The sequence below is a fragment of the Leptodactylus fuscus genome, chromosome 5 (assembly GCF_031893055.1).
Source record: "Leptodactylus fuscus isolate aLepFus1 chromosome 5, aLepFus1.hap2, whole genome shotgun sequence".
NCBI lineage: Eukaryota > Metazoa > Chordata > Amphibia > Anura > Leptodactylidae > Leptodactylus > Leptodactylus fuscus.
The window spans coordinates 25425936-25443776 of NC_134269.1; the positions used below are offsets into that span (position 1 = coordinate 25425936).

The window sequence follows — 17841 nt, forward strand, 5'->3', positions numbered from 1 at the left end:
GTCCGTTTTCTTTCGCCATGGCTTTACTAGGCTCCTCCTAACGAGGGTCAATTTCATGGGCACCTGGAAACCTTTAGCTTTGCGCAGTGGCAATATCATGGCCCATGAGGTGTAACCGAGGCGTGATTATTGCTAATTGAAAACTAAACCCAATACCCCGCCTTGATGACTTGAAATATAGTCAGCTTTGGCAATTTTTGCTAGTCTCTCAGGAGACTTCATTTCTTGTACAAACATTAGAAGAAACCTTTGGAAAGCGGAGCCGCTTCGCCCACGGGGGTGAAACAGGCAGGGAAGCCCCGCCCTGAATTATTCCACTCCCAGAATGCCTTGCAGAAGGGAGGGGTCCGTTTTCTTTCGCCATGGCTTTACTAGGCTCCTCCTAACGAGGGTCAATTTCATGGGCACCTGGAAACCGTTAGCTTTGCGCAGTGGCAATATCATGGCCTATGAGGTGTAACCGAGGCGTGATTATTGCTAATTGAAAACTAAACCCAATACCCCGCCATGATGACTTGAAATATAGTCAGCTTTGGCAATTTTTGCTAGTCTCTCAGGAGACTTCATTTCTTGTACAAACATTAGAAGAAACCTTTGGAAAGCGGAGCCGCTTCGCCCACGGGGGTGAAACAGGCAGGGAAGCCCCGCCCTGAATTATTCCACTCCCAGAATGCCTTGCAGAAGGGAGGGGTCCGTTTTCTTTCGCCATGGCTTTACTAGGCTCCTCCTAACGAGGGTCAATTTCATGGGCACCTGGAAACCATTAGCTTTGCGCAGTGGCAATATCATGGCCCATGAGGTGTAACCGAGGCGTGATTATTGCTAATTGAAAACTAAACCCAATACCCCGCCTTGATGACTTGAAATATAGTCAGCTTTGGCAATTTTTGCTAGTCTCTCAGGAGACTTCATTTCTTGTACAAACATTAGAAGAAACCTTTGGAAAGCGGAGCCGCTTCGCCCACGGGGGTGAAACAGGCAGGGAAGCCCCGCCCTGAATTATTCCACTCCCAGAATGCCTTGCAGAAGGGAGGGGTCCGTTTTCTTTCGCCATGGCTTTACTAGGCTCCTCCTAACGAGGGTCAATTTCATGGGCACCTGGAAACCTTTAGCTTTGCGCAGTGGCAATATCATGGCCCATGAGGTGTAACCGAGGCGTGATTATTGCTAATTGAAAACTAAACCCAATACCCCGCCTTGATGACTTGAAATATAGTCAGCTTTGGCAATTTTTGCTAGTCTCTCAGGAAACTTCATTTCTTGTACAAACATTAGAAGAAACTTTTGGAAAGCGGAGCCGCTTCGCCCACGGGGGTGAAATAGGCAGGGAAGCCCCACCCTGAATTATTCCACTCCCAGAATGCCTTGCAGAAGAGAGGGGTCCGTTTTCTTTCGCCATGGCTTTACTAGGCTCCTCCTAACGAGGGTCAATAACATGGGCACCTGGAAACCTTTAGCTTTGCGCAGTGGCAATATCATGGCCCATGAGGTGTAACCGAGGCGTGATTATTGCTAATTGAAAACTAAACCCAATACCCCGCCTTGATGACTTGAAATATAGTCAGCTTTGGCAATTTTTGCTAGTCTCTCAGGAGACTTCATTTCTTGTACAAACATTAGAAGAAACCTTTGGAAAGCGGAGCCGCTTCGCCCACGGGGGTGAAACAGGCAGGGAAGCCCCGCCCTGAATTATTCCACTCCCAGAATGCCTTGCAGAAGGGAGGGGTCCGTTTTCTTTCGCCATGGCTTTACTAGGCTCCTCCTAACGAGGGTCAATTTCATGGGCACCTGGAAACCTTTAGCTTTGCGCAGTGGCAATATCATGGCCCATGAGGTGTAACCGAGGCGTGATTATTGCTAATTGAAAACTAAACCCAATACCCCGCCTTGATGACTTGAAATATAGTCAGCTTTGGCAATTTTTGCTAGTCTCTCAGGAGACTTCATTTCTTGTACAAACATTAGAAGAAACCTTTGGAAAGCGGAGCCGCTTCGCCCACGGGGGTGAAACAGGCAGGGAAGCCCCACCCTGAATTATTCCACTCCCAGAATGCGTTGCAGAAGGGAGGGGTCCGTTTTCTTTCGCCATGGCTTTACTAGGCTCCTCCTAACGAGGGTCAATTTCATGGGCACCTGGAAACCTTTAGCTTTGCGCAGTGGCAATATCATGGCCCATGAGGTGTAACCGAGGCGTGATTATTGCTAATTGAAAACTAAACCCAATACCCCGCCTTGATGACTTGAAATATAGTCAGCTTTGGCAATTTTTGCTAGTCTCTCAGGAGACTTCATTTCTTGTACAAACATTAGAAGAAACCTTTGGAAAGCGGAGCCGCTTCGCCCACGGGGGTGAAACAGGCAGGGAAGCCCCGCCCTGAATTATTCCACTCCCAGAATGCCTTGCAGAAGGGAGGGGTCCGTTTTCTTTCGCCATGGCTTTACTAGGCTCCTCCTAACGAGGGTCAATTTCATGGGCACCTGGAAACCTTTAGCTTTGCGCAGTGGCAATATCATGGCCTATGAGGTGTAACCGAGGCGTGATTATTGCTAATTGAAAACTAAACCCAATACCCCGCCATGATGACTTGAAATATAGTCAGCTTTGGCAATTTTTGCTAGTCTCTCAGGAGACTTCATTTCTTGTACAAACATTAGAAGAAACCTTTGGAAAGCGGAGCCGCTTCGCCCACGGGGGTGAAACAGGCAGGGAAGCCCCGCCCTGAATTATTCCACTCCCAGAATGCCTTGCAGAAGGGAGGGGTCCGTTTTCTTTCGCCATGGCTTTACTAGGCTCCTCCTAACGAGGGTCAATTTCATGGGCACCTGGAAACCTTTAGCTTTGCGCAGTGGCAATATCATGGCCCATGAGGTGTAACCGAGGCGTGATTATTGCTAATTGAAAACTAAACCCAATACCCCGCCTTGATGACTTGAAATATAGTCAGCTTTGGCAATTTTTGCTAGCCTCTCAGGAGACTTCATTTCTTGTACAAACATTAGAAGAAACCTTTGGAAAGCGGAGCCGCTTCGCCCACGGGGGTGAAACAGGCAGGGAAGCCCCGCCCTGAATTATTCCACTCCCAGAATGCCTTGCAGAAGGGAGGGGTCCGTTTTCTTTCGCCATGGCTTTACTAGGCTCCTCCTAACGAGGGTCAATTTCATGGGCACCTGGAAACCTTTAGCTTTGCGCAGTGGCAATATCATGGCCCATGAGGTGTAACCGAGGCGTGATTATTGCTAATTGAAAACTAAACCCAATACCCCGCCTTGATGACTTGAAATATAGTCAGCTTTGGCAATTTTTGCTAGTCTCTCAGGAGACTTCATTTCTTGTACAAACATTAGGAGAAACCTTTGGAAAGCGGAGCCGCTTCGCCCACGGGGGTGAAACAGGCAGGGAAGCCCCGCCCTGAATTATTCCACTCCCAGAATGCCTTGCAGAAGGGAGGGGTCCGTTTTCTTTCGCCATGGCTTTACTAGGCTCCTCCTAACGAGGGTCAATTTCATGGGCACCTGGAAACCGTTAGCTTTGCGCAGTGGCAATATCATGGCCCATGAGGAGTAACCGAGGCGTTATTATTGCTAATTGAAAACTAAACCCAATACCCCGCCTTGATGACTTGAAATATAGTCAGCTTTGGCAATTTTTGCTAGTCTCTCAGGAGACTTCATTTCTTGTACAAACATTAGAAGAAACCTTTGGAAAGCGGAGCCGCTTCACCCACGGGGGTGAAACAGGCAGGGAAGCCCCGCCCTGAATTATTCCACTCCCAGAATGCCTTGCAGAAGGGAGGGGTCTGTTTTCTTTCGCTTTACTAGGCTCCTCCTAACGAAGGTCAATTTCATGGGCACCTGGAAACCTTTAGCTTTGCGCAGTGGCAATATCATGGCCCATGAGGTGTAACCGAGGCGTGATTATTGCTAATTGAAAACTAAACCCAATACCCCGCCTTGATGACTTGAAATATAGTCAGCTTTGGCAATTTTTGCTAGTCTCTCAGGAGACTTCATTTCTTGTACAAACATTAGAAGAAACCTTTGGAAAGCGGAGCCGCTTCGCCCACGGGGGTGAAACAGGCAGGGAAGCCCCGCCCTGAATTATTCCACTCCCAGAATGCCTTGCAGAAGGGAGGGGTCCGTTTTCTTTCGCCATGGCTTTACTAGGCTCCTCCTAACGAGGGTCAATTTCATGGGCACCTGGAAACCTTTAGCTTTGCGCAGTGGCAATATCATGGCCCATGAGGTGTAACCGAGGCGTGATTATTGCTAATTGAAAACTAAACCCAATACCCCGCCTTGATGACTTGAAATATAGTCAGCTTTGGCAATTTTTGCTAGTCTCTCAGGAGACTTCATTTCTTGTACAAACATTAGAAGAAACCTTTGGAAAGCGGAGCCGCTTCGCCCACGGGGGTGAAACAGGCAGGGAAGCCCCGCCCTGAATTATTCCACTCCCAGAATGCCTTGCAGAAGGGAGGGGTCCGTTTTCTTTCGCCATGGCTTTACTAGGCTCCTCCTAACGAGGGTCAATTTCATGGGCACCTGGAAACCTTTAGCTTTGCGCAGTGGCAATATCATGGCCCATGAGGTGTAACCGAGGCGTGATTATTGCTAATTGAAAACTAAACCCAAAACCCCGCCTTGATGACTTGAAATATAGTCAGCTTTGGCAATTTTTGCTAGTCTCTCAGGAGACTTCATTTCTTGTACAAACATTAGAAGAAACCTTTGGAAAGCGGAGCCGCTTCGCTCACGGGGGTGAAACAGGCAGGGAAGCCCCGCCCTGAATTATTCCACTCCCAGAATGCCTTGCAGAAGGGAGGGGTCCGTTTTCTTTCGCCATGGCTTTACTAGGCTCCTCCTAACGAGGGTCAATAACATGGGCACCTGGAAACCTTTAGCTTTGCGCAGTGGCAATATCATGGCCCATGAGGTGTAACCGAGGCGTGATTATTGCTAATTGAAAACTAAACCCAATACCCCGCCTTGATGACTTGAAATATAGTCAGCTTTGGCAATTTTTGCTAGTCTCTCAGGAGACTTCATTTCTTGTACAAACATTAGAAGAAACCTTTGGAAAGCGGAGCCGCTTCGCCCACGGGGGTGAAACAGGCAGGGAAGCCCCGCTCTGAATTATTCCACTCCCAGAATGCCTTGCAGAAGGGAGGGGTCCGTTTTCTTTCGCCATGGCTTTACTAGGCTCCTCCTAACGAGGGTCAATTTCATGGGCACCTGGAAACCTTTAGCTTTGCGCAGTGGCAATATCATGGCCCATGAGGTGTAACCGAGGCGTGATTATTGCTAATTGAAAACTAAACCCAATACCCCGCCTTGATGACTTGAAATATAGTCAGCTTTGGCAATTTTTGCTAGTCTCTCAGGAGACTTCATTTCTTGTACAAACATTAGAAGAAACGTTTGGAAAGCGGAGTCGCTTCGCCCACGGGGGTGAAACAGGCAGGGAAGCCCCGCCCTGAATTATTCCACTCCCAGAATGCCTTGCAGAAGGGAGGGGTCCGTTTTCTTTCGCCATGGCTTTACTAGGCTCCTCCTAACGATGGTCAATAACTAAGCACCTGGAAACCTTTAGCTTTGCGCAGTGGCAATATCATGGCCCATGAGGTGTAACCGAGGCGTGATTATTGCTAATTGAAAACTAAACCCAATACCCCGCCTTGATGACTTGAAATATAGTCAGCTTTGGCAATTTTTGCTAGTCTCTCAGGACGCTTGATTTCTTGTACAAACATTAGAAGAAACCTTTGGAAAGCGGAGCCGCTTCGCCCACGGGGGTGAAACAGGCAGGGAAGCCCCCCCCCCTGAATTATTCCACTCCCAGAATGCCTTGCAGAAGGGAGGGGTCCGTTTTCTTTCGCCATGGCTTTACTAGGCTCCTCCTAACGAGGGTCAATAACATGGGCACCTGGAAACCTTTAGCTTTGCGCAGTGGCAATATCATGGCCCATGAGGTGTAACCGATGCGTGATTATTGCTAATTGAAAACTAAACCCAATACCCCGCCTTGATGACTTGAAATATAGTTAGCTTTGGCAATTTTTGCTAGTCTCTCAGGAGACTTCATTTCTTGTACAAACATTAGAATAAACCTTTGGAAAGCGGAGCCGCTTCGCCCACGGGGGTGAAACAGGCAGGGATGCCCCGCCCTGAATTATTCCACTCTCAGAATGCCTTGCAGAAGGGAGGGGTCCGTTTTCTTTCGCCATGGCTTTACTAGGCTCCTCCTAACGAGGGTCAATTTCATGGGCACCTGGAAACCTTTAGCTTTGCGCAGTGGCAATATCATGGCCCATGAGGTGTAACCGAGGCGTGATTATTGCTAATTGAAAACTAAACCCAATACCCCGCCTTGATGACTTGAAATATAGTCAGCTTTGGCAATTTTTGCTAGTCTCTCAGGAGACTTCATTTCTTGTACAAACATTAGAAGAAACCTTTGGAAAGCGGAGCCGCTTCGCCCACGGGGGTGAAACAGGCAGGGAAGCCCCGCCCTGAATTATTCCACTCCCAGAATGCCTTGCAGAAGGGAGGGGTCCGTTTTCTTTCGCCATGGCTTTACTAGGCTCCTCCTAACGAGGGTCAATTTCATGGGCACCTGGAAACCGTTAGCTTTGCGCAGTGGCAATATCATGGCCCATGAGGAGTAACCGAGGCGTGATTATTGCTAATTGAAAACTAAACCCAATACCCCGCCTTGATGACTTGAAATATAGTCAGCTTTGGCAATTTTTGCTAGTCTCTCAGGAGACTTCATTTCTTGTACAAACATTAGAAAAAACCTTTGGAAAGCGGAGCCGCTTCACCCGCGGGGGTGAAACAGGCAGGGAAGCCCCGCCCTGAATTATTCCACTCCCAGAATGCCTTGCAGAAGGGAGGGGTCTGTTTTCTTTCGCTTTACTAGGCTCCTCCTAACGAAGGTCAATTTCATGGGCACCTGGAAACCTTTAGCTTTGCGCAGTGGCAATATCATGGCCCATGAGGTGTAACCGAGGCATGATTATTGCTAAATGAAAACTAAACCCAATACCCCGCCTTGATGACTTGAAATATAGTCAGCTTTGGCAATTTTTGCTAGTCTCTCAGGAGACTTCATTTCTTGTACAAACATTAGAAGAAACGTTTGGAAAGCGGAGCCGCTTCGCCCACGGGGGTGAAACAGGCAGGGAAGCCCCGCCCTGAATTATTCCACTCCCAGAATGCCTTGCAGAAGGGAGGGGTCCGTTTTCTTTCGCCATGGCTTTACTAGGCTCCTCCTAATGAGGGTCAATAACATGGGCACCTGGAAACCTTTAGCTTTGCGCAGTGGCAATATCATGGCCCATGAGGTGTAACCGAGGCGTGATTATTGCTAATTGAAAACTAAACCCAATACCCCGCCTTGATGACTTGAAATATAGTCAGCTTTGGCAATTTTTGCTAGTCTCTCAGGAGACTTCATTTCTTGTACAAACATTAGAAGAAACGTTTGGAAAGCGGAGCCGCTTCTCCCACGCGGGTGAAACAGGCAGGGAAGCCCCGCCCTGAATTATTCCACTCCCAGAATGCCTTGCAGAAGGGAGGGGTCCGTTTTCTTTCGCCATGGCTTTACTAGGCTCCTCCTAACGAGGGTCAATTTCATGGGCACCTGGAAACCTTTAGCTTTGCGCAGTGGCAATATCATGGCCCATGAGGTGTAACCGAGGCGTGATTATTGCTAATTGAAAACTAAACCCAATACCCCGCCTTGATGACTTGAAATATAGTCAGCTTTGGCAATTTTTGCTAGTCTCTCAGGAGACTTCATTTCTTGTACAAACATTAGAAGAAACCTTTGGAAAGCGGAGCCGCTTCGCCCACGGGGGTGAAACAGACAGGGAAGCCCCGCCCTGAATTATTCCACTCCCAGAATGCCTTGCAGAAGGGAGGGGTCCGTTTTCTTTCGCCATGGCTTTACTAGGCTCCTCCTAACGAGGGTCAATAACATGGGCACCTGGAAACCTTTAGCTTTGCGCAGTGGCAATATCATGGCCCATGAGGTGTAACCGAGGCGTGATTATTGCTAATTGAAAACTAAACCCAATACCCCGCCTTGATGACTTGAAATATAGTCAGCTTTGGCAATTTTTGCTAGTCTCTCAGGAGACTTCATTTCTTGTACAAACATTAGAAGAAACCTTTGGAAAGCGGAGCCGCTTCGCTCACGGGGGTGAAACAGGCAGGGAAGCCCCGCCCTGAATTATTCCACTCCCAGAATGCCTTGCAGAAGGGAGGGGTCCGTTTTCTTTCGCCATGGCTTTACTAGGCTCCTCCTAACGAGGGTCAATAACATGGGCACCTGGAAACCTTTAGCTTTGCGCAGTGGCAATATCATGGCCCATGAGGTGTAACCGAGGCGTGATTATTGCTAATTGAAAACTAAACCCAAAACCCCGCCTTGATGACTTGAAATATAGTCAGCTTTGGCAATTTTTGCTAGTCTCTCAGGAGACTTCATTTCTTGTACAAACATTAGAAGAAACCTTTGGAAAGCGGAGCCGCTTCGCCCACGGGGGTGAAACAGGCAGGGAAGCCCCGCCCTGAATTATTCCACTCCCAGAATGCCTTGCAGAAGGGAGGGGTCCGTTTTCTTTCGCCATGGCTTTACTAGGCTCCTCCTAACGAGGGTCAATTTCATGGGCACCTGGAAACCTTTAGCTTTGCGCAGTGGCAATATCATGGCCCATGAGGTGTAACCGAGGCGTGATTATTGCTAATTGAAAACTAAACCCAATACCCCGCCTTGATGACTTGAAATATAGTCAGCTTTGGCAATTTTTGCTAGTCTCTCAGGAGACTTCATTTCTTGTACAAACATTAGAAGAAACCTTTGGAAAGCGGAGCCGCTTCGCCCACGGGGGTGAAACAGGCAGGGAAGCCCCGCCCTGAATTATTCCACTCCCAGAATGCCTTGCAGAAGGGAGGGGTCCGTTTTCTTTCGCCATGGCTTTACTAGGCTCCTCCTAACGAGGGTCAATAACATGGGCACCTGGAAACCTTTAGCTTTGCGCAGTGGCAATATCATGGCCCATGAGGTGTAACCGAGGCGTGATTATTGCTAATTGAAAACTAAACCCAAAACCCCGCCTTGATGACTTGAAATATAGTCAGCTTTGGCAATTTTTGCTAGTCTCTCAGGAGACTTCATTTCTTGTACAAACATTAGAAGAAACCTTTGGAAAGCGGAGCCGCTTCGCCCACGGGGGTGAAACAGGCAGGGAAGCCCCGCCCTGAATTATTCCACTCCCAGAATGCCTTGCAGAAGGGAGGGGTCCGTTTTCTTTCGCCATGGCTTTACTAGGCTCCTCCTAACGAGGGTCAATTTCATGGGCACCTGGAAACCTTTAGCTTTGCGCAGTGGCAATATCATGGCCCATGAGGTGTAACCGAGGCGTGATTATTGCTAATTGAAAACTAAACCCAATACCCCGCCTTGATGACTTGAAATATAGTCAGCTTTGGCAATTTTTGCTAGTCTCTCAGGAGACTTCATTTCTTGTACAAACATTAGAAGAAACCTTTGGAAAGCGGAGCCGCTTCGCCCACGGGGGTGAAACAGGCAGGGAAGCCCCGCCCTGAATTATTCCACTCCCAGAATGCCTTGCAGAAGGGAGGGGTCCGTTTTCTTTCGCCATGGCTTTACTAGGCTCCTCCTAACGAGGGTCAATAACATGGGCACCTGGAAACCTTTAGCTTTGCGCAGTGGCAATATCATGGCCCATGAGGTGTAACCGAGGCGTGATTATTGCTAATTGAAAACTAAACCCAATACCCCGCCTTGATGACTTGAAATATAGTCAGCTTTGGCAATTTTTGCTAGTCTCTCAGGAGACTTCATTTCTTGTACAAACATTAGAAGAAACGTTTGGAAAGCGGAGCCGCTTCTCCCACGCGGGTGAAACAGGCAGGGAAGCCCCGCCCTGAATTATTCCACTCCCAGAATGCCTTGCAGAAGGGAGGGGTCCGTTTTCTTTCGCCATGGCTTTACTAGGCTCCTCCTAACGAGGGTCAATTTCATGGGCACCTGGAAACCTTTAGCTTTGCGCAGTGGCAATATCATGGCCCATGAGGTGTAACCGAGGCGTGATTATTGCTAATTGAAAACTAAACCCAATACCCCGCCTTGATGACTTGAAATATAGTCAGCTTTGGCAATTTTTGCTAGTCTCTCAGGAGACTTCATTTCTTGTACAAACATTAGAAGAAACCTTTGGAAAGCGGAGCCGCTTCGCCCACGGGGGTGAAACAGGCAGGGAAGCCCCGCCCTGAATTATTCCACTCCCAGAATGCCTTGCAGAAGGGAGGGGTCCGTTTTCTTTCGCCATGGCTTTACTAGGCTCCTCCTAACGAGGGTCAATAACATGGGCACCTGGAAACCTTTAGCTTTGCGCAGTGGCAATATCATGGCCCATGAGGTGTAACCGAGGCGTGATTATTGCTAATTGAAAACTAAACCCAATACCCCGCCTTGATGACTTGAAATATAGTCAGCTTTGGCAATTTTTGCTAGTCTCTCAGGAGACTTCATTTCTTGTACAAACATTAGAAGAAACCTTTGGAAAGCGGAGCCGCTTCGCCCACGGGGGTGAAACAGGCAGGGAAGCCCCGCCCTGAATTATTCCACTCCCAGAATGCCTTGCAGAAGGGAGGGGTCCGTTTTCTTTCGCCATGGCTTTACTAGGCTCCTCCTAACGAGGGTCAATTTCATGGGCACCTGGAAACCTTTAGCTTTGCGCAGTGGCAATATCATGGCCCATGAGGTGTAACCGAGGCGTGATTATTGCTAATTGAAAACTAAACCCAATACCCCGCCTTGATGACTTGAAATATAGTCAGCTTTGGCAATTTTTGCTAGTCTCTCAGGAGACTTCATTTCTTGTACAAACATTAGAAGAAACCTTTGGAAAGCGGAGCCGCTTCGCCCACGGGGGTGAAACAGGCAGGGAAGCCCCGCCCTGAATTATTCCACTCCCAGAATGCCTTGCAGAAGGGAGGGGTCCGTTTTCTTTCGCCATGGCTTTACTAGGCTCCTCCTAACGAGGGTCAATTTCATGGGCACCTGGAAACCTTTAGCTTTGCGCAGTGGCAATATCATGGCCCATGAGGTGTAACCGAGGCGTGATTATTGCTAATTGAAAACTAAACCCAATACCCCGCCTTGATGACTTGAAATATAGTCAGCTTTGGCAATTTTTGCTAGCCTCTCAGGAGACTTCATTTCTTGTACAAACATTAGAAGAAACCTTTGGAAAGCGGAGCCGCTTCGCCCACGGGGGTGAAACAGGCAGGGAAGCCCCGCCCTGAATTATTCCACTCCCAGAATGCCTTGCAGAAGGGAGGGGTCCGTTTTCTTTCGCCATGGCTTTACTAGGCTCCTCCTAACGAGGGTCAATTTCATGGGCACCTGGAAACCTTTAGCTTTGCGCAGTGGCAATATCATGGCCCATGAGGTGTAACCGAGGCGTGATTATTGCTAATTGAAAACTAAACCCAATACCCCGCCTTGATGACTTGAAATATAGTCAGCTTTGGCAATTTTTGCTAGTCTCTCAGGAGACTTCATTTCTTGTACAAACATTAGGAGAAACCTTTGGAAAGCGGAGCCGCTTCGCCCACGGGGGTGAAACAGGCAGGGAAGCCCCGCCCTGAATTATTCCACTCCCAGAATGCCTTGCAGAAGGGAGGGGTCCGTTTTCTTTCGCCATGGCTTTACTAGGCTCCTCCTAACGAGGGTCAATTTCATGGGCACCTGGAAACCGTTAGCTTTGCGCAGTGGCAATATCATGGCCCATGAGGAGTAACCGAGGCGTTATTATTGCTAATTGAAAACTAAACCCAATACCCCGCCTTGATGACTTGAAATATAGTCAGCTTTGGCAATTTTTGCTAGTCTCTCAGGAGACTTCATTTCTTGTACAAACATTAGAAGAAACCTTTGGAAAGCGGAGCCGCTTCACCCACGGGGGTGAAACAGGCAGGGAAGCCCCGCCCTGAATTATTCCACTCCCAGAATGCCTTGCAGAAGGGAGGGGTCTGTTTTCTTTCGCTTTACTAGGCTCCTCCTAACGAAGGTCAATTTCATGGGCACCTGGAAACCTTTAGCTTTGCGCAGTGGCAATATCATGGCCCATGAGGTGTAACCGAGGCGTGATTATTGCTAATTGAAAACTAAACCCAATACCCCGCCTTGATGACTTGAAATATAGTCAGCTTTGGCAATTTTTGCTAGTCTCTCAGGAGACTTCATTTCTTGTACAAACATTAGAAGAAACCTTTGGAAAGCGGAGCCGCTTCGCCCACGGGGGTGAAACAGGCAGGGAAGCCCCGCCCTGAATTATTCCACTCCCAGAATGCCTTGCAGAAGGGAGGGGTCCGTTTTCTTTCGCCATGGCTTTACTAGGCTCCTCCTAACGAGGGTCAATTTCATGGGCACCTGGAAACCTTTAGCTTTGCGCAGTGGCAATATCATGGCCCATGAGGTGTAACCGAGGCGTGATTATTGCTAATTGAAAACTAAACCCAATACCCCGCCTTGATGACTTGAAATATAGTCAGCTTTGGCAATTTTTGCTAGTCTCTCAGGAGACTTCATTTCTTGTACAAACATTAGAAGAAACCTTTGGAAAGCGGAGCCGCTTCGCCCACGGGGGTGAAACAGGCAGGGAAGCCCCGCCCTGAATTATTCCACTCCCAGAATGCCTTGCAGAAGGGAGGGGTCCGTTTTCTTTCGCCATGGCTTTACTAGGCTCCTCCTAACGAGGGTCAATTTCATGGGCACCTGGAAACCTTTAGCTTTGCGCAGTGGCAATATCATGGCCCATGAGGTGTAACCGAGGCGTGATTATTGCTAATTGAAAACTAAACCCAAAACCCCGCCTTGATGACTTGAAATATAGTCAGCTTTGGCAATTTTTGCTAGTCTCTCAGGAGACTTCATTTCTTGTACAAACATTAGAAGAAACCTTTGGAAAGCGGAGCCGCTTCGCTCACGGGGGTGAAACAGGCAGGGAAGCCCCGCCCTGAATTATTCCACTCCCAGAATGCCTTGCAGAAGGGAGGGGTCCGTTTTCTTTCGCCATGGCTTTACTAGGCTCCTCCTAACGAGGGTCAATAACATGGGCACCTGGAAACCTTTAGCTTTGCGCAGTGGCAATATCATGGCCCATGAGGTGTAACCGAGGCGTGATTATTGCTAATTGAAAATTAAACCCAATACCCCGCCTTGATGACTTGAAATATAGTCAGCTTTGGCAATTTTTGCTAGTCTCTCAGGAGACTTCATTTCTTGTACAAACATTAGAAGAAACCTTTGGAAAGCGGAGCCGCTTCGCCCACGGGGGTGAAACAGGCAGGGAAGCCCCGCTCTGAATTATTCCACTCCCAGAATGCCTTGCAGAAGGGAGGGGTCCGTTTTCTTTCGCCATGGCTTTACTAGGCTCCTCCTAACGAGGGTCAATAACTAAGCACCTGGAAACCTTTAGCTTTGCGCATTGGCAATATCATGGCCCATGAGGTGTAACCGAGGCGTGATTATTGCTAATTGAAAACTAAACCCAATACCCCGCCTTGATGACTTGAAATATAGTCAGCTTTGGCAATTTTTGCTAGTCTCTCAGGAGACTTCATTTCTTGTACAAACATTAGAAGAAACGTTTGGAAAGCGGAGCCGCTTCGCCCACGGGGGTGAAACAGGCAGGGAAGCCCCGCCCTGAATTATTCCACTCCCAGAATGCCTTGCAGAAGGGAGGGGTCCGTTTTCTTTCGCCATGGCTTTACTAGGCTCCTCCTAATGAGGGTCAATAACATGGGCACCTGGAAACCTTTAGCTTTGCGCAGTGGCAATATCATGGCCCATGAGGTGTAACCGAGGCGTGATTATTGCTAATTGAAAACTAAACCCAATACCCCGCCTTGATGACTTGAAATATAGTCAGCTTTGGCAATTTTTGCTAGTCTCTCAGGAGACTTCATTTCTTGTACAAACATTAGAAGAAACGTTTGGAAAGCGGAGTCGCTTCGCCCACGGGGGTGAAACAGGCAGGGAAGCCCCGCCCTGAATTATTCCACTCCCAGAATGCCTTGCAGAAGGGAGGGGTCCGTTTTCTTTCGCCATGGCTTTACTAGGCTCCTCCTAACGATGGTCAATAACTAAGCACCTGGAAACCTTTAGCTTTGCGCAGTGGCAATATCATGGCCCATGAGGTGTAACCGAGGCGTGATTATTGCTAATTGAAAACTAAACCCAATACCCCGCCTTGATGACTTGAAATATAGTCAGCTTTGGCAATTTTTGCTAGTCTCTCAGGAGACTTGATTTCTTGTACAAACATTAGAAGAAACCTTTGGAAAGCGGAGCCGCTTCGCCCACGGGGGTGAAACAGGCAGGGAAGCCCCCCCCCCTGAATTAATCCACTCCCAGAATGCCTTGCAGAAGGGAGGGGTCCGTTTTCTTTCGCCATGGCTTTACTAGGCTCCTCCTAACGAGGGTCAATAACATGGGCACCTGGAAACCTTTAGCTTTGCGCAGTGGCAATATCATGGCCCATGAGGTGTAACCGATGCGTGATTATTGCTAATTGAAAACTAAACCCAATACCCCGCCTTGATGACTTGAAATATAGTTAGCTTTGGCAATTTTTGCTAGTCTCTCAGGAGACTTCATTTCTTGTACAAACATTAGAAGAAACCTTTGGAAAGCGGAGCCGCTTCGCCCACGGGGGTGAAACAGGCAGGGAAGCCCCGCCCTGAATTATTCCACTCTCAGAATGCCTTGCAGAAGGGAGGGGTCCGTTTTCTTTCGCCATGGCTTTACTAGGCTCCTCCGAACGAGGGTCAATTTCATGGGCACCTGGAAACCTTTAGCTTTGCGCAGTGGCAATATCATGGCCCATGAGGTGTAACCGAGGCGTGATTATTGCTAATTGAAAACTAAACCCAATACCCCGCCTTGATGACTTGAAATATAGTCAGCTTTGGCAATTTTTGCTAGTCTCTCAGGAGACTTCATTTCTTGTACAAACATTAGAAGAAACCTTTGGAAAGCGGAGCCGCTTCGCCCACGGGGGTGAAACAGGCAGGGAAGCCCCGCCCTGAATTATTCCACTCCCAGAATGCCTTGCAGAAGGGAGGGGTCCGTTTTCTTTCGCCATGGCTTTACTAGGCTCCTCCTAACGAGGGTCAATTTCATGGGCACCTGGAAACCTTTAGCTTTGCGCAGTGGCAATATCATGGCCCATGAGGTGTAACCGAGGCGTGATTATTGCTAATTGAAAACTAAACCCAATACCCCGCCTTGATGACTTGAAATATAGTCAGCTTTGGCAATTTTTGCTAGTCTCTCAGGAGACTTCATTTCTTGTACAAACATTAGAAGAAACCTTTGGAAAGCGGAGCCGCTTCACCCGCGGGGGTGAAACAGGCAGGGAAGCCCCGCCCTGAATTATTCCACTCCCAGAATGCCTTGCAGAAGGGAGGGGTCTGTTTTCTTTCGCTTTACTAGGCTCCTCCTAACGAAGGTCAATTTCATGGGCACCTGGAAACCTTTAGCTTTGCGCAGTGGCAATATCATGGCCCATGAGGTGTAACCGAGGCATGATTATTGCTAAATGAAAACTAAACCCAATACCCCGCCTTGATGACTTGAAATATAGTCAGCTTTGGCAATTTTTGCTAGTCTCTCAGGAGACTTCATTTCTTGTACAAACATTAGAAGAAACCTTTGGAAAGCAGAGCCGCTTCGCCCACGGGGGTGAAACAGGCAGGGAAGCCCCGCCCTGAATTATTCCACTCCCAGAATGCCTTGCAGAAGGGAGGGGTCCGTTTTCTTTCGCCATGGCTTTACTAGGCTCCTCCTAATGAGGGTCAATAACATGGGCACCTGGAAACCTTTAGCTTTGCGCAGTGGCAATATCATGGCCCATGAGGTGTAACCGAGGCGTGATTATTGCTAATTGAAAACTAAACCCAATACCCCGCCTTGATGACTTGAAATATAGTCAGCTTTGGCAATTTTTGCTAGTCTCTCAGGAGACTTCATTTCTTGTACAAACATTAGAAGAAACGTTTGGAAAGCGGAGCCGCTTCTCCCACGCGGGTGAAACAGGCAGGGAAGCCCCGCCCTGAATTATTCCACTCCCAGAATGCCTTGCAGAAGGGAGGGGTCCGTTTTCTTTCGCCATGGCTTTACTAGGCTCCTCCTAACGAGGGTCAATTTCATGGGCACCTGGAAACCTTTAGCTTTGCGCAGTGGCAATATCATGGCCCATGAGGTGTAACCGAGGCGTGATTATTGCTAATTGAAAACTAAACCCAATACCCCGCCTTGATGACTTGAAATATAGTCAGCTTTGGCAATTTTTGCTAGTCTCTCAGGAGACTTCATTTCTTGTACAAACATTAGAAGAAACGTTTGGAAAGCGGAGCCGCTTCGCCCACGGGGGTGAAACAGGCAGGGAAGCCCCGCCCTGAATTATTCCACTCCCAGAATGCCTTGCAGAAGGGAGGGGTCCGTTTTCTTTCGCCATGGCTTTACTAGGCTCCTCCTAACGAGGGTCAATTTCATGGGCACCTGGAAACCTTTAGCTTTGCGCAGTGGCAATATCATGGCCCATGAGGTGTAACCGAGGCGTGATTATTGCTAATTGAAAACTAAACCCAAAACCCCGCCTTGATGACTTGAAATATAGTCAGCTTTGGCAATTTTTGCTAGTCTCTCAGGAGACTTCATTTCTTGTACAAACATTAGAAGAAACCTTTGGAAAGCGGAGCCGCTTCGCTCACGGGGGTGAAACAGGCAGGGAAGCCCCGCCCTGAATTATTCCACTCCCAGAATGCCTTGCAGAAGGGAGGGGTCCGTTTTCTTTCGCCATGGCTTTACTAGGCTCCTCCTAACGAGGGTCAATAACATGGGCACCTGGAAACCTTTAGCTTTGCGCAGTGGCAATATCATGGCCCATGAGGTGTAACTGAGGCGTGATTATTGCTAATTGAAAACTAAACCCAATACCCCGCCTTGATGACTTGAAATATAGTCAGCTTTGGCAATTTTTGCTAGTCTCTCAGGAGACTTCATTTCTTGTACAAACATTAGAAGAAACCTTTGGAAAGCGGAGCCACTTCGCCCACGGGGGTGAAACAGGCAGGGAAGCCCCGCCCTGAATTATTCCACTCCCAGAATGCCTTGCAGAAGGGAGGGGTCCGTTTTCTTTCGCCATGGCTTTACTAGGCTCCTCCTAACGAGGGTCAATAACATGGGCACCTGGAAACCTTTAGCTTTGCGCAGTGGCAATATCATGGCCCATGAGGTGTAACCGAGGCGTGATTATTGCTAATTGAAAACTAAACCCAATACCCCGCCTTGATGACTTGAAATATAGTCAGCTTTGGCAATTTTTGCTAGTCTCTCAGGAGACTTCATTTCTTGTACAAACATTAGAAGAAACGTTTGGAAAGCGGAGCCGCTTCTCCCACGCGGGTGAAACAGGCAGGGAAGCCCCGCCCTGAATTATTCCACTCCCAGAATGCCTTGCAGAAGGGAGGGGTCCGTTTTCTTTCGCCATTGTTTTACTAGGCTCCTCCTAACGAGGGTCAATAACATGGGCACCTGGAAACCTTTAGCTTTGCGCAGTGGCAATATCATGGCCCATGAGGTGTAACCAAGGCGTGATTATTGCTAATTGAAAACTAAACCCAATACCCCGCCTTGATGACTTGAAATATAGTCAGCTTTGGCAATTTTTGCTAGTCTCTCAGGAGACTTCATTTCTTGTACAAACATTAGAAGAAACCTTTGGAAAGCGGAGCCGCTTC

The 17841-nt window shown here is 48.3% G+C and overlaps 52 non-coding genes across 52 annotated transcripts; all 52 read left to right on the top strand.

Annotated features, from left to right (window-relative positions):
* The first annotated feature begins 75 nt into the window (after positions 1–75).
* On the top strand, positions 76–216 carry LOC142205549 (U4 spliceosomal RNA). Its single transcript, XR_012716536.1, has one exon. It is a non-coding gene; the product is annotated as a U4 spliceosomal RNA (small nuclear RNA).
* Positions 217–420: 204 nt separating this feature from the next.
* Positions 421–561, top strand: LOC142205925 (U4 spliceosomal RNA). The gene has a single exon (XR_012716878.1). It is a non-coding gene; the product is annotated as a U4 spliceosomal RNA (small nuclear RNA).
* Positions 562–765: 204 nt separating this feature from the next.
* On the top strand, positions 766–906 carry LOC142205551 (U4 spliceosomal RNA). Its single transcript, XR_012716537.1, has one exon. It is a non-coding gene; the product is annotated as a U4 spliceosomal RNA (small nuclear RNA).
* A 204-nt stretch (positions 907–1110) lies between these two features.
* On the top strand, positions 1111–1251 carry LOC142205171 (U4 spliceosomal RNA). The gene has a single exon (XR_012716201.1). It is a non-coding gene; the product is annotated as a U4 spliceosomal RNA (small nuclear RNA).
* A 204-nt stretch (positions 1252–1455) lies between these two features.
* On the top strand, positions 1456–1596 carry LOC142205552 (U4 spliceosomal RNA). The gene has a single exon (XR_012716538.1). It is a non-coding gene; the product is annotated as a U4 spliceosomal RNA (small nuclear RNA).
* A 204-nt stretch (positions 1597–1800) lies between these two features.
* LOC142205553 (U4 spliceosomal RNA) lies at positions 1801–1941 on the top strand. Its single transcript, XR_012716539.1, has one exon. It is a non-coding gene; the product is annotated as a U4 spliceosomal RNA (small nuclear RNA).
* A 204-nt stretch (positions 1942–2145) lies between these two features.
* LOC142205555 (U4 spliceosomal RNA) lies at positions 2146–2286 on the top strand. The gene has a single exon (XR_012716541.1). It is a non-coding gene; the product is annotated as a U4 spliceosomal RNA (small nuclear RNA).
* A 204-nt stretch (positions 2287–2490) lies between these two features.
* Positions 2491–2631, top strand: LOC142205154 (U4 spliceosomal RNA). The gene has a single exon (XR_012716184.1). It is a non-coding gene; the product is annotated as a U4 spliceosomal RNA (small nuclear RNA).
* A 204-nt stretch (positions 2632–2835) lies between these two features.
* Positions 2836–2976, top strand: LOC142205893 (U4 spliceosomal RNA). Its single transcript, XR_012716848.1, has one exon. It is a non-coding gene; the product is annotated as a U4 spliceosomal RNA (small nuclear RNA).
* A 204-nt stretch (positions 2977–3180) lies between these two features.
* Positions 3181–3321, top strand: LOC142205556 (U4 spliceosomal RNA). Its single transcript, XR_012716542.1, has one exon. It is a non-coding gene; the product is annotated as a U4 spliceosomal RNA (small nuclear RNA).
* Positions 3322–3525: 204 nt separating this feature from the next.
* LOC142205281 (U4 spliceosomal RNA) lies at positions 3526–3666 on the top strand. The gene has a single exon (XR_012716304.1). It is a non-coding gene; the product is annotated as a U4 spliceosomal RNA (small nuclear RNA).
* Positions 3667–3864: 198 nt separating this feature from the next.
* Positions 3865–4005, top strand: LOC142205557 (U4 spliceosomal RNA). The gene has a single exon (XR_012716543.1). It is a non-coding gene; the product is annotated as a U4 spliceosomal RNA (small nuclear RNA).
* A 204-nt stretch (positions 4006–4209) lies between these two features.
* On the top strand, positions 4210–4350 carry LOC142205558 (U4 spliceosomal RNA). The gene has a single exon (XR_012716544.1). It is a non-coding gene; the product is annotated as a U4 spliceosomal RNA (small nuclear RNA).
* Positions 4351–4554: 204 nt separating this feature from the next.
* On the top strand, positions 4555–4695 carry LOC142205771 (U4 spliceosomal RNA). Its single transcript, XR_012716733.1, has one exon. It is a non-coding gene; the product is annotated as a U4 spliceosomal RNA (small nuclear RNA).
* A 204-nt stretch (positions 4696–4899) lies between these two features.
* LOC142205559 (U4 spliceosomal RNA) lies at positions 4900–5040 on the top strand. Its single transcript, XR_012716545.1, has one exon. It is a non-coding gene; the product is annotated as a U4 spliceosomal RNA (small nuclear RNA).
* A 204-nt stretch (positions 5041–5244) lies between these two features.
* On the top strand, positions 5245–5385 carry LOC142205560 (U4 spliceosomal RNA). The gene has a single exon (XR_012716546.1). It is a non-coding gene; the product is annotated as a U4 spliceosomal RNA (small nuclear RNA).
* Positions 5386–5588: 203 nt separating this feature from the next.
* On the top strand, positions 5589–5728 carry LOC142205249 (U4 spliceosomal RNA). Its single transcript, XR_012716274.1, has one exon. It is a non-coding gene; the product is annotated as a U4 spliceosomal RNA (small nuclear RNA).
* A 207-nt stretch (positions 5729–5935) lies between these two features.
* LOC142205238 (U4 spliceosomal RNA) lies at positions 5936–6076 on the top strand. Its single transcript, XR_012716264.1, has one exon. It is a non-coding gene; the product is annotated as a U4 spliceosomal RNA (small nuclear RNA).
* A 204-nt stretch (positions 6077–6280) lies between these two features.
* LOC142205561 (U4 spliceosomal RNA) lies at positions 6281–6421 on the top strand. Its single transcript, XR_012716547.1, has one exon. It is a non-coding gene; the product is annotated as a U4 spliceosomal RNA (small nuclear RNA).
* Positions 6422–6625: 204 nt separating this feature from the next.
* On the top strand, positions 6626–6766 carry LOC142205866 (U4 spliceosomal RNA). The gene has a single exon (XR_012716822.1). It is a non-coding gene; the product is annotated as a U4 spliceosomal RNA (small nuclear RNA).
* Positions 6767–6964: 198 nt separating this feature from the next.
* On the top strand, positions 6965–7105 carry LOC142205924 (U4 spliceosomal RNA). The gene has a single exon (XR_012716877.1). It is a non-coding gene; the product is annotated as a U4 spliceosomal RNA (small nuclear RNA).
* A 204-nt stretch (positions 7106–7309) lies between these two features.
* LOC142205562 (U4 spliceosomal RNA) lies at positions 7310–7450 on the top strand. The gene has a single exon (XR_012716548.1). It is a non-coding gene; the product is annotated as a U4 spliceosomal RNA (small nuclear RNA).
* A 204-nt stretch (positions 7451–7654) lies between these two features.
* Positions 7655–7795, top strand: LOC142205563 (U4 spliceosomal RNA). Its single transcript, XR_012716549.1, has one exon. It is a non-coding gene; the product is annotated as a U4 spliceosomal RNA (small nuclear RNA).
* A 204-nt stretch (positions 7796–7999) lies between these two features.
* Positions 8000–8140, top strand: LOC142205564 (U4 spliceosomal RNA). Its single transcript, XR_012716550.1, has one exon. It is a non-coding gene; the product is annotated as a U4 spliceosomal RNA (small nuclear RNA).
* Positions 8141–8344: 204 nt separating this feature from the next.
* Positions 8345–8485, top strand: LOC142205772 (U4 spliceosomal RNA). Its single transcript, XR_012716734.1, has one exon. It is a non-coding gene; the product is annotated as a U4 spliceosomal RNA (small nuclear RNA).
* A 204-nt stretch (positions 8486–8689) lies between these two features.
* On the top strand, positions 8690–8830 carry LOC142205567 (U4 spliceosomal RNA). Its single transcript, XR_012716552.1, has one exon. It is a non-coding gene; the product is annotated as a U4 spliceosomal RNA (small nuclear RNA).
* Positions 8831–9034: 204 nt separating this feature from the next.
* Positions 9035–9175, top strand: LOC142205774 (U4 spliceosomal RNA). The gene has a single exon (XR_012716736.1). It is a non-coding gene; the product is annotated as a U4 spliceosomal RNA (small nuclear RNA).
* A 204-nt stretch (positions 9176–9379) lies between these two features.
* Positions 9380–9520, top strand: LOC142205568 (U4 spliceosomal RNA). Its single transcript, XR_012716553.1, has one exon. It is a non-coding gene; the product is annotated as a U4 spliceosomal RNA (small nuclear RNA).
* A 204-nt stretch (positions 9521–9724) lies between these two features.
* On the top strand, positions 9725–9865 carry LOC142205569 (U4 spliceosomal RNA). Its single transcript, XR_012716554.1, has one exon. It is a non-coding gene; the product is annotated as a U4 spliceosomal RNA (small nuclear RNA).
* A 204-nt stretch (positions 9866–10069) lies between these two features.
* On the top strand, positions 10070–10210 carry LOC142205570 (U4 spliceosomal RNA). The gene has a single exon (XR_012716555.1). It is a non-coding gene; the product is annotated as a U4 spliceosomal RNA (small nuclear RNA).
* A 204-nt stretch (positions 10211–10414) lies between these two features.
* LOC142205571 (U4 spliceosomal RNA) lies at positions 10415–10555 on the top strand. Its single transcript, XR_012716556.1, has one exon. It is a non-coding gene; the product is annotated as a U4 spliceosomal RNA (small nuclear RNA).
* Positions 10556–10759: 204 nt separating this feature from the next.
* Positions 10760–10900, top strand: LOC142205572 (U4 spliceosomal RNA). The gene has a single exon (XR_012716558.1). It is a non-coding gene; the product is annotated as a U4 spliceosomal RNA (small nuclear RNA).
* A 204-nt stretch (positions 10901–11104) lies between these two features.
* Positions 11105–11245, top strand: LOC142205894 (U4 spliceosomal RNA). The gene has a single exon (XR_012716849.1). It is a non-coding gene; the product is annotated as a U4 spliceosomal RNA (small nuclear RNA).
* Positions 11246–11449: 204 nt separating this feature from the next.
* Positions 11450–11590, top strand: LOC142205573 (U4 spliceosomal RNA). Its single transcript, XR_012716559.1, has one exon. It is a non-coding gene; the product is annotated as a U4 spliceosomal RNA (small nuclear RNA).
* Positions 11591–11794: 204 nt separating this feature from the next.
* Positions 11795–11935, top strand: LOC142205283 (U4 spliceosomal RNA). The gene has a single exon (XR_012716306.1). It is a non-coding gene; the product is annotated as a U4 spliceosomal RNA (small nuclear RNA).
* Positions 11936–12133: 198 nt separating this feature from the next.
* On the top strand, positions 12134–12274 carry LOC142205574 (U4 spliceosomal RNA). The gene has a single exon (XR_012716560.1). It is a non-coding gene; the product is annotated as a U4 spliceosomal RNA (small nuclear RNA).
* A 204-nt stretch (positions 12275–12478) lies between these two features.
* On the top strand, positions 12479–12619 carry LOC142205575 (U4 spliceosomal RNA). The gene has a single exon (XR_012716561.1). It is a non-coding gene; the product is annotated as a U4 spliceosomal RNA (small nuclear RNA).
* A 204-nt stretch (positions 12620–12823) lies between these two features.
* Positions 12824–12964, top strand: LOC142205776 (U4 spliceosomal RNA). Its single transcript, XR_012716737.1, has one exon. It is a non-coding gene; the product is annotated as a U4 spliceosomal RNA (small nuclear RNA).
* Positions 12965–13168: 204 nt separating this feature from the next.
* LOC142205826 (U4 spliceosomal RNA) lies at positions 13169–13309 on the top strand. The gene has a single exon (XR_012716786.1). It is a non-coding gene; the product is annotated as a U4 spliceosomal RNA (small nuclear RNA).
* Positions 13310–13512: 203 nt separating this feature from the next.
* Positions 13513–13653, top strand: LOC142205816 (U4 spliceosomal RNA). The gene has a single exon (XR_012716776.1). It is a non-coding gene; the product is annotated as a U4 spliceosomal RNA (small nuclear RNA).
* A 204-nt stretch (positions 13654–13857) lies between these two features.
* On the top strand, positions 13858–13998 carry LOC142205576 (U4 spliceosomal RNA). The gene has a single exon (XR_012716562.1). It is a non-coding gene; the product is annotated as a U4 spliceosomal RNA (small nuclear RNA).
* A 203-nt stretch (positions 13999–14201) lies between these two features.
* On the top strand, positions 14202–14342 carry LOC142205578 (U4 spliceosomal RNA). Its single transcript, XR_012716564.1, has one exon. It is a non-coding gene; the product is annotated as a U4 spliceosomal RNA (small nuclear RNA).
* A 206-nt stretch (positions 14343–14548) lies between these two features.
* LOC142205239 (U4 spliceosomal RNA) lies at positions 14549–14689 on the top strand. Its single transcript, XR_012716265.1, has one exon. It is a non-coding gene; the product is annotated as a U4 spliceosomal RNA (small nuclear RNA).
* A 204-nt stretch (positions 14690–14893) lies between these two features.
* On the top strand, positions 14894–15034 carry LOC142205579 (U4 spliceosomal RNA). The gene has a single exon (XR_012716565.1). It is a non-coding gene; the product is annotated as a U4 spliceosomal RNA (small nuclear RNA).
* A 204-nt stretch (positions 15035–15238) lies between these two features.
* LOC142205580 (U4 spliceosomal RNA) lies at positions 15239–15379 on the top strand. Its single transcript, XR_012716566.1, has one exon. It is a non-coding gene; the product is annotated as a U4 spliceosomal RNA (small nuclear RNA).
* Positions 15380–15577: 198 nt separating this feature from the next.
* On the top strand, positions 15578–15718 carry LOC142205926 (U4 spliceosomal RNA). The gene has a single exon (XR_012716879.1). It is a non-coding gene; the product is annotated as a U4 spliceosomal RNA (small nuclear RNA).
* Positions 15719–15922: 204 nt separating this feature from the next.
* On the top strand, positions 15923–16063 carry LOC142205581 (U4 spliceosomal RNA). Its single transcript, XR_012716567.1, has one exon. It is a non-coding gene; the product is annotated as a U4 spliceosomal RNA (small nuclear RNA).
* A 204-nt stretch (positions 16064–16267) lies between these two features.
* Positions 16268–16408, top strand: LOC142205582 (U4 spliceosomal RNA). Its single transcript, XR_012716568.1, has one exon. It is a non-coding gene; the product is annotated as a U4 spliceosomal RNA (small nuclear RNA).
* A 204-nt stretch (positions 16409–16612) lies between these two features.
* On the top strand, positions 16613–16753 carry LOC142205777 (U4 spliceosomal RNA). The gene has a single exon (XR_012716738.1). It is a non-coding gene; the product is annotated as a U4 spliceosomal RNA (small nuclear RNA).
* Positions 16754–16957: 204 nt separating this feature from the next.
* Positions 16958–17098, top strand: LOC142205883 (U4 spliceosomal RNA). The gene has a single exon (XR_012716838.1). It is a non-coding gene; the product is annotated as a U4 spliceosomal RNA (small nuclear RNA).
* A 204-nt stretch (positions 17099–17302) lies between these two features.
* LOC142205583 (U4 spliceosomal RNA) lies at positions 17303–17443 on the top strand. The gene has a single exon (XR_012716569.1). It is a non-coding gene; the product is annotated as a U4 spliceosomal RNA (small nuclear RNA).
* A 204-nt stretch (positions 17444–17647) lies between these two features.
* On the top strand, positions 17648–17788 carry LOC142205152 (U4 spliceosomal RNA). The gene has a single exon (XR_012716182.1). It is a non-coding gene; the product is annotated as a U4 spliceosomal RNA (small nuclear RNA).
* Positions 17789–17841: the final 53 nt, after the last annotated feature.